Genomic DNA, 7,349 nt, shown 5'->3' with positions numbered 1-7,349 from the left:
CAATCAATACAAGTCCAGAAATGACAGTTAATATAATATTGGGGGAAACGTTCCAGACATCCATGCCTTCCCACAAAGTCGGTTTCATAGGATCATATCCCCACAGAGTAATCATTAAGAAGATATCTTCAAATGTTCTCGTCCCAACAAAGACTTAGTTCCTCAACAGAGTTTACATCTTCGACACTGCCGGTTCCCCGACATTTTCTCTTCTCCAAACAAGGTTATTCATCTCTCTTATCCCCAATCAGGGTACATCAAGATCAATCATTCAAATGACTCGCATACCCAAGCAGAAATCATAAATCCCCATCCGAGCATCTTCAAAACAAAATCAGACAACAAAATCACAATGACACAGAGATTTATTTTCTCAATCAAGACAGGATAAATCATATTCATACATCATATATCATAAACATATTTCATACAATGCATACATTACCTCATAAAAAATTCATACATAACATGCAGGTTTCTCATTTATTTTGAGAGACTCGTTACATAATACATGCATCATGACATTGCATAAAGACTAACTTTACGTTTTTCAGGATACAGGTACAAGCAGATGAACAATATCTCCGATCTAATTCAGTTACTACGAACGGTGCTGACACGATCAACATTCGAAGATCTTATTCTATCATCACGAACGATATAGACACAATCATCTCTCCAAGATCTAATTTGGCCACCACGAACGGTGCTGACACAGTCAAAGAAAGAGACAGACTTAATCATGACACTCAATTCAGAAAAGACCACGACGACTGAGTCACGATAATGGAATCACGACAACTGAGTCACGATAATGGAATCACGACAACTGAGTCACGATAATGGAATCACGACAGCTGAGTCACGATAATGGAATCACGACAACTGAGTCACGATAATGGAATCACGACAACTGAGTCACGATAATGGAATCACGACAACCGAGTCACGATAATGGAATCACGACAACTGAGTCACGATAATGGAATCACGACAACTGAGTCACCATAATGGAATCACGACAATGAAGTCACGACGATGGAGTCACGACAGTTAGGTCACATATCTAAATCCCAGTATTCGGTTCAGAAACGATCATAATAATCGAGTCGCGACAATACGACAACAGAGTCATGACAATAGAGTCACCACAATCAATTCACTTCATACTCCCAATATCCAGATGGCATATGTAAGCCCATCTCCGATAAACTTTCTGTCAACACCCGGATGGAATCTCTAAGCCCATCTCCAACAGACACTTATCAACACACTAAGCTCAGATGCAGCCTAACGTATGGCTCATTCTGATACTTCTAAAAAACATGGGATCTGGTCTAACGCACGACCCATCCTTCAGCCTAACGCACGACTTTCCAGACATCTACCGATGCAATCAGATCCGATCTAACGCACGACCCATCCTCCAGCCTAAGGCACGGCTTTCCAGACATTTATCAAATGCAAATTGGATCCGGTCTAACACACGACCCATCCTTCAGTCCAACGTACGACTCATCCTAAGTATATCCTTCAGATACGATCTAACGTATGACGTATTCTGACTCTCAAGTCTATCAAGCTGGATGGCATCTTTAAGCCCATCTCAATCAAGTCACTCAACATCCGGATTGCATCTTTAAGCCCATCTCCAACAATACTCTGCCTGGATGGCATCTCTAAGCCCACCCCCCCCAAAAAAAAAGAAAAAGTCCCTGCATCATCAAGGGCAAATTTCTTGGTATTCTAGTGTTCAATCATCTTCTACCTTCAAATTCCGACAGGCACGCATGCCAATCTACATCCTCAGGTATAAGAAGATTGAACAAGGGTAGCTGTCATACCCCAAAATTAGCCCATCACATTTTTATACTCAAGCTCATCCAAGTATCAACAGCTCAAGATCTAAGTGGATGCACACTCTCCTAAACAAACAACCCACAACTAGGGTTTTTTGTTTCTCTTCAAGAAAAATCAAGTTCTGAAAATTCAAGTGGACCTCATAAACTCTCAATACCTTAAAGGATCCTCATGCCAACTTTCAAGCTCTGATTCACAAGATTGCTTACACAACAGTTCAAATAGTCAATAGTCGACTAGGTTGACTTAAAGGTCAACTGTGGTCAAAGAACAGTCAAAACTCCTGATATTTTGCCAACAACCTTATTTGGAAGTATCATTCACCAATTGATCAAGGATTGATCATGGTTCATCAAGGGAATATCAGAAATCCTATGGTTTACTGAAGAAATGAGCTTGGTGGACTGTCTGATCTTGGAAATCCTATGGAAATATGCAGTGTTTCTATCTCCCTCACTATGCCATTTTACTTTGGCTTTCTCTTTCTAGAACAAGTTTTCAATCTTCAAAGCGGTTTCCAAGTCAAATTGAGCTTTTTGCTCTTTATCTAGCAAATCATCTAAAGGGCCATCAATCTGAATTTGAAGTTGTAAGTCATCTAAAGTTGCTTCTGCTTTCCTTAACATGGCGTGCACATTACCAAAATGGGGTCAATGCTTTGATTCCTGTTCCTAACATGGATAGCCAAGCTAGACAAACTGAAGACCACAACAATCACACACTCCAAAGGCTGGAGCAGAACTTGGAGGAACACTATGCAAGTTCTAGTGGCTCTGAATTTGTGGATGCTACCCAAGAGAACACTCAACTTGAAGCTAATGAGTTCACCACCAATAAAAAGATGCAGCAAGATATGGAGTTTCTTCAAAAATCATGGGCAAACCTGGCTGAAGAAGCAGATAACGAAGAAGGACCAGACAAGGATTTTCAATTGGTTATCTCAAAAAAATAAGAAAAAGGATAAATCAGTCTCCAAACCTCTTGCTTCTAGGCCCAGCACCAGAACCAGAGCAGTCTCCTTTAAAGCTACTAAATGAAAGGCCTCTTCTGGAATGTTAGAGAGTTTGCCAATCAACCCTCAAGATTAGCTCTTAAAAAGCTAATAGTAACTCATAAACCTGATTTTTGTCTCATTGCAGAGCCATGGATAAGTTACCCACTAATTTTTTTGCCAGACTAAATCTTAATCTATTTGCTACTAATGACAGACCTGGACTCACTCCAAACCTTTGGTGTTTCTGTGATACTCGTCTTGACCCTCAGCTCATATCTAGTAGTGACCAACATGTTGCATACTATCATTGAAACGTAAATATTGCTATTTACCCTACGTAATAAATAAAAAAAATATTTAAATAAATAAATATTATGTCTTAATACTATATAAATATTTATCATATTTTTTTTAATAAAATTAAATATTATAAGGAAATATTTCATTAAGAAAAATAAAATAAAAAAATTTCTTAAATAATACACAAGTATTTAATTATTTATAATAATACATAAATAAATAAAAAAAATATTTCTGATAATACATAAATAAATAAATAAATAAATAAATAAATAAAATGTACATAAATATTTAAAATAAAGGTGTAATTGAAATGTTTAAAATATATACTTGTCTAGTGTATTAAAGGGTTAATTGTTTAAAATATGTAAATAATATACAAGTATTATTTTTTACATGTTTATTTCTATATTATTTGTATATTATTGAAAGATATGAATATTAGTGAAATAAATATTTGATATACAGCAACATGAATATAATATTATTGAAAAAATATTATTCATAAATATATTAAATATGTAATTATATATTCATTTTATTTAAAATTTATATTACATATTTATATATTTAACATATGAATATATTTAGTTATATATTCATTTTATTTAACATATGAATATTATTTAAAGTAAGTATATTATTCCGGATTGGCCTAATAACTAGGCATTGGTCCATCCACCCCTGTATCCAGTACGACCCAATAGCCTTGGCCCAATCAACCGAGGGCAAAGAAAACCCTTTTCTTCAGCCTCTTGCTGAAGCGGTAAAGCGGCAACCGACAAAAGTTTTGGAAGTATTTTTCTGGAAATTTATCGTGTATAGTTTCCAAAGCTATGAGTATGAATTGAATGGTTAGAGCATACAAACAGAAAAGTAAATAATAACACCAAAAGAATTCATTCCTCACAGATAAGCAACTTATCAGGCATTGCATATAATCTACTTCACACAAACTTAAACTTATCGACCAATTATACCCAACCTACAATACTCGTCAGTATCATCCAACATCGCTCAAACCCTAAGTCCTTTCTAACCCAAAGTAGAGAGAACTCTATATCATCTCGGTGACGATCTCTCAGCCAACCTCAACAACACATCAGACATCCATATCATTTGTATCGAAGATCTCTCAACCGAAATGACTAACACGGAAGCCTTAAGCGGAACTCATAAAGATTGTTAGCTCTAAATCTATCTCTAGAATCCAGAAACTAACAGATGATCATCCTAGATAAGGATTCGAGCAGTATATATCTATAATAACCCATACTTCGAGTATAGAGCAAAAATCTAAGACAACAATCGTAAAGCAGATTTTATATAACGCCATCGGTGACAAATATACATGAGTTCAAAGTAAATACATATACAAAACCCAACTAAGAGAAGTACATAGAGATAAAGAGAGACAAAACCACAAATCTCCCAATTTGTCAGCATTAGTCAATGAGCAATCCACCTTCGAATCACCATATGCAAGACCCTAAGTTGTTTTCTAAGATAATCTAACAAAGGAATGAGGTTGATGAAGTTGGGAGAACAAAAATCACCCCAAACAACATAACCCTAACAAATGAAATGAAATAAATACTAAGTTTTGTCTTGACACGTTCGCCCGACGAGCCATTTGCTCCTTCTGGCGAACGACTTTGTTGTGGCCACACAGCCTGCGCCACATCCATAAGCTAGAAAAAATATCTGCATTCGCCAGATGAGGGGAAGCTTCGCCCGACGAATCCTTATTCACTCGCCTAGTGACACTGAGGAAAATCAAGTCAGTAGCCAAAGGAGAAAATTTTCTCCATATTCGTCTGGCGAACGAGAGCTTTGCCCGATGACTCACACCAGAAGCAACGAAATCGCCCCGCGAATCACACCAGTCTGCACTTCTTACTCTTTCTTTCAATGGCTTTCTTTCTTTGCCTTATTTCTTTATTGATCCAAAATGCATATTTGAAGCTTTATTACTCAATGCTCCATACATGCTATAATATCTACAAAACGAATGAAAAACTATTAGTCAGTACAAAAATGAATCAAAATACGAGTATATACAAACTAAACGTATTTATACACTGAGTTGGGAATTATTCAACGGTAATACAACAAAAACATAATAAGTTCCATAAAACTATATATACAAAAACACAACAAATTGGCACTTATCAAACTCTCCCCAACTTAAACATGTTTGTCCCTAAACAAGAATCAACTAACTCAAGGAAACAAACACAAAAATTCAAAAATCACAAAAAGTTTTCTCCCCAACAATCACTCTGTTGAGCTTGCTCTACATATAACCCAAATATCCTACTAACGCTAAGGTAGTACCTCATAGTATTGTTTAGTTATCATTTTAGTTTTTAAGTATAATTGGCGCCCACCGTGGTGTCTGGTAAAACTGACTTCAGCCTCAAGTTCAATACATGTGAATCTACCACAAAAGGAGAGGACCTAAACGCCATTTCCAGGGGCGATACAACGAAGAGAGTCACATTGAAATATTCTAAGAAAAACATAATCATCACTGAAAAGACTCGGCGAGCTAACTTGTTGCGACGTTGAAGGGACTCGCCCTCTAGACCTACGCTCAGGAAACTCGCCCACTCATTATAAGGATGTATTATTTATAAAGAGATCATTAAACATATTGCAAAAGGCTTAAATATTATCATCAAAAGACCCCTCAGGATGATATAATACAAACTCTCTAGGGATGCAATCAAACAAATAGAACAATAGGTTCACGCAAGGGACTCAACTCAAATACTCTCATGAGAAACTCAACTTAAAGCCTCGCTTGAGGGACTCAACTTAAATCCTCGCCCGAGGTAATCAACTTAAAGCCTCACTTGAGGGGATCAACTTAAAGTCTCGCCTTAAGCATAGCTTGAGGGATTCGGCCCAAGCTAGGCTTGAAGGACTTACCCCAAGATACACATCAGGGACTCGCCCCAAGCTATGCTTGAGAGACTCGTCGTAAGCCATCTTAGGAAAATCCAACTAGGGTAGATGGATACAAATGGATCTTAAGGTTGTGAGCACTCTAATTAATCATTTCATCCTTTTCAAGTCCTCGTTCTTGGGGGACTGTGTAACAGTTTAATTTTATTACACTCTAATAAAGGATAATCCATAAGAAACTAAGACAAGTCAAGCACAATGTTAGTGGGAGAACATCCTAGGAACCAAGAGTTTGCCCAAAATAAGCCGAGAGGTCGTCTGAAACACTTAATACAGGTCGCCCCATTGGGCCTCCTAAACCAACTCCAATATCCACGTACTAAACAAACATGGAAGATGATGTGTCCAAACAAGGAAATTACCTCCCCCAAAATTTAAGGAAAATTGTGCCTTCCACCATTCCTATTATTCTGATCATATAATAAGGGAAACCACTTTTTGGGATTTTTAGCGCAAGCCTAAGGGGTCTTCTATAAATACCATGATTCCATAACTGAGGAGCTCATCCTACTTTTTCTCAAAATTACACAAAGAACTTCTCACCGCTCCAAGTGAGCTACCTCTACATATCAACGAAATATCATGCAAACACTCAGAAAACCCAAAACAATAAGGGTTTCCATCATTATACGTTTTTAGAAAGTATAAAGAGTAATTCTTAAGGTACTAAGGCAATTCACACATACACAAAAACTGCTTTTAAACTTACTTTCTTTTGATAAAACATGTTAAAACCAATATGGGCAAGCGTTTAATTGATTAGAAGCTTGTTTACTAAATTACAAAGGTAAAAATAGACAACATAATCAATTAACATATTCTTTTAATCTATTAGATCAAAGTATAATGCCTCCTAATTGATTAAGGATGCTAATAATAGATTAAGTGCATGAAAAATCAAAATTTCATATTTTAACTTGGTTAATAGATTAGAACATGATTTTAATTGATAAAATCATTGAAAAGACCCATGTATTATTTCCTTTTTTAGTTAGATTTTTTCCTATATAAGGGAGATTTCTCCTTATTTCATAATACACCAACTTTTAAATAGAAATTTTCTTCTATCATTCTTGCTCTCATTATTACATATAATACTTTTTCCGCTAAAAATGCCTTAGTGCCAAGAGAGTAAGAAGTTTCACATGAGGGTTGTATTATACTGGTGTTGTACTGAAAGTGTTGTATTCAAAAGTGTAGTTTTTTTGTGATCTCTTTATAATAC

This window comes from Vicia villosa, unplaced genomic scaffold (genome assembly GCF_029867415.1).
Source record: "Vicia villosa cultivar HV-30 ecotype Madison, WI unplaced genomic scaffold, Vvil1.0 ctg.005288F_1_1, whole genome shotgun sequence".
Classification (NCBI taxonomy): domain Eukaryota; kingdom Viridiplantae; phylum Streptophyta; class Magnoliopsida; order Fabales; family Fabaceae; genus Vicia; species Vicia villosa.
The sequence above is the reverse complement of the archived record's forward strand: the minus strand, read 5'-3'. Positions refer to the sequence as shown.